We start from the raw sequence: 3,376 nt of genomic DNA, 5'->3' as shown, positions 1-3,376 counted from the left end.
ACTAATTTCAGAAGCATTATAGACAGAAAAGTGTAGGTAATGGACTTGTACCACTATTGAAATAAGCCCTTCATATTATATGACGACATGCCATTCAGCATCAGTTATGGTTGGTCAAATACTGCTGTGACTCTGAATGTATTATATTAATAAGAAGCGACATTGCCTTTTTCTCCTGAAAATATCGAGTAACGTAACAAATGTGTTTGATTCTGCTTCCAATATGACAGTTTTGGTTAATACTCCACATGCCTACAGGACTTTGCAATGTTAACACAGCAGAACTCAGACATCTGTATAAGTGTAGAGAAATGAAAACAGTCATATCAATGCCTCACAGTTCAAGACTCGGGAGAAAAGTTTTACACCTGGTGTTCTACATGGCAACTTCACACACAAGAACTTTTTGCCGACACTACTACCACCTACATAAGTAAGCTTTTCCTGTGTCACTTTCAAGTAATGCACGTAAGCTATTCCTGATTTAACTGGAAGATCTGTACTTCCCACTTTCATATCAACAGCCTCAAAATGCATATTGTAGACTTCGGGATATGTTACAGGTCAGTGTCACACCAAGATTGTGGAGAAAGGGGGGGGGGGGGGGGCGGCATGTCACTCTCCAACAAGTGTTTACCAATAAATAAGTGGCGGAAAATTACGGGTATAGGACGGCTTAACATGTGGAAAATGAGATTTTTATTATTCACTCAATGTATTTAACATTTATTATTCCTTTAAAATCGCACAACAACTTCAATAAAACACTTTAATCAGTCATACACTTATTTCATAATTATTTCACTTTTAAACTGCAAATCCTCTAAGAGCTGTCTTGAATCTTCACGAGTCTCTCTCAACAGCCTTGATGTGGATAGATATGTACAGCAACCAGTAATCAGTCAGAACTGCGTCTGCAAAAACACAAGGATTATTAAACAATTTTTGCTGTCACTAATTACTAGCAATATAATTGACAGAGTAGATTGCTAATATTTGCTATATCACATTCCCAAGAACGATCTCACTGAAGTAATTAAGTCCATCAAAACGCTTAGAAACTAACCTGTCGTCTGACGAAAACGGTCTAAAGACTGGCAATTTCTTCAGATCTGTTGACAATGATATTTTGAATTATCACTTTACTGAGTGACTGAAATGTAGTTCAGGTACCTATGAACATAACAATATGTTAGAATTCATTTTCTAAACACGAACTATTACGGTACTGTGTGGCTACTTACATATTAATTACACTATTAATATTTTCACAGTTGTTTCTTTAATACAAAATTAAAGCCAACGGAAGAATAAACGTAAAACATACTTACCAATGACAGGTTTGTTGAGATGCAATTTTCTGTGTGGACAGATGTAACTTTTTCATACGGTGGTACGTCGCAGCAATCGCAGGAGTCACAGAAATCGCAGAAGTAGCAGAAGTCACAGAAATCGCAGAAGTAGCAGAAGTCACAGAAATCGCAGAAGTAGCAGAAGTCGCAGAAATCGCGGAAGTAGCAGAAGTAGCAGTGGCGGAGGGATACGCGACTTAGGTTCCTTAACTGCGACTCTTAACTGCGACAAATCACAGTTAAGAATAACAGATACTGAAAAGTAGCATTCACAGAAATCACTGATATCGGAAAATCGCAGTTTAGCCCATCACTAATAGTTAGTTTGAAGACAGAGCACGCACCGTATTTATTGGCTAGCAGTACGCCATCTGTCGTGAAATCTCAAAACTATTTCGCCGACCGCCATGTTCTTCTTGTGACTGAAAACACCAGGTGACTCTTGCGTCGCAAAGCGTCCAATAGCGCTGTACTTTTATTTCGCGAAGCTTTTACTGTGTTACGAGCCCACGTCAAAAATAGTTAAAGATGTAAATATAGAAACTATTCATGTATATCTGTATGTTAAATGTCTGCAGAAACATAATATAGCCAATAATTTTTTTTTTCATCTCACTCATACTGTAAACTATAAACGTTTTCACCTAACGTGTTTCGTTTTGCCTGAAAGAATTGATAGTGGTGATTCTGTAAACATTTGTACACACAATACTTAATAATTTATAATTAAAAACATTTTACTTATGAATGTTTAACTATTTTAATCGTATAGAGATCGAAAAGTACAACGTGTTGCGTACGCAATTTGTTTACAGCAGCTGTATTATGTGTGCAGAAACATAATATAGCCAATGATTTTTTTTTCATCTGACTCATACTGTAAACTACAATCGTTTTTCACCTAACGCGTTTCGTTTTGCCTGAAAGAATTGTTAGTGGCGATTCTGTAAACATTTGTTCACACAATACTTAATACATTTGACATTTTCGTTGTTTTATAATTAAAATCATTTTTACTTATAAATGTTTAACTATTTTAATTGTATAGAGATCGAAATGCACAACGTGTTACGTACGCAATTTGTTTACAGCAGCTTTATTATGTGTGCAAAATGTTTACATTATAACCACTGACGATGCTTTGAGATGCCCAATCAAATAAGCATTCACATCTCATTGACGTATATTGTAGGTAGTATCTATTATAAAGTTGTAGCATTAGTATGGTTGATTAATAAATTAAGATTTTCAATAGTAGTCGAGTTGTACTTTGCAAGAAATCGTGCTTCGGTATATAAGAAAAAGCATACGGCACCGGAATAAGGTTCCACAGCATTCGCTATTTTACAAACTGCTTTTCGACTGTTACACCATTTTCAGCTACAAAGATAAGGACGTGTGTCTGCACGAAGGTATTTGCAATGCATGCCAGTTCTCAACATCCACTGACTCAATTAAACACAGCGCTTTTCATTCAGTGGTACGTCACCTATGTTCATCCCCTTGAGTAAAGAGAACTTCCAGTGTGCATCAAATACAATCAAACAAATAGCACTAAGCAGTGGGTACATCCCAACCTTGATGGACTCCATAATGCATTAAAAAAAAAAAAAAAAAAAAAAAAAAAAAAAAAAAAAAAAAAACCAAAGCAACAAGTCTCCTATCGTCTTTACTCTGTGATCGACCCACCACTTCAAGACCTTAATGAATGATGTGCGATTTCATATTTAGGAAAAGTCGCTCTGAATGTGGGTCAGAACGCTTAAATCCAAGAACTTCAAAACCTCGTGTTATGTGTACAACATTACTGGACTCTTTCCACACAGTGATAAAGATAGCACCTCCGTTTTGGAAAGGAACTAAATATACAAAATCACTTGTAACTGCTGAAAGAAATCCAGTTACAGAGTGCAAGACGAAGACTTATGAAACACGGAAGGAAGATAAACTTGGTTGAAATAATGGAAATTATCATACGTCCACTTGCCCATGATTGCTACGGAATGATCAATGACCAGGCACAG

At 36.3% G+C, this 3,376-nt stretch overlaps 1 long non-coding RNA gene across 1 annotated transcript; it reads right to left on the bottom strand.

Annotated features, from left to right (window-relative positions):
• Positions 1-834: 834 nt before the first annotated feature.
• On the bottom strand, positions 835-1,654 carry LOC126480926 (uncharacterized). Its single transcript, XR_007587480.1, has 3 exons — positions 1,332-1,654; positions 1,067-1,173; positions 835-914 (listed from the first exon to the last, which is right to left on the bottom strand). It is a non-coding gene; the product is annotated as an uncharacterized LOC126480926 (long non-coding RNA).
• Positions 1,655-3,376: the final 1,722 nt, after the last annotated feature.

Source organism: Schistocerca serialis, chromosome 5 (genome assembly GCF_023864345.2).
Source record: "Schistocerca serialis cubense isolate TAMUIC-IGC-003099 chromosome 5, iqSchSeri2.2, whole genome shotgun sequence".
Taxonomy (NCBI): domain Eukaryota; kingdom Metazoa; phylum Arthropoda; class Insecta; order Orthoptera; family Acrididae; genus Schistocerca; species Schistocerca serialis.
Note: the sequence above shows the minus strand (reverse complement) of the source record. Positions and strands in the feature narration are given on the sequence as shown.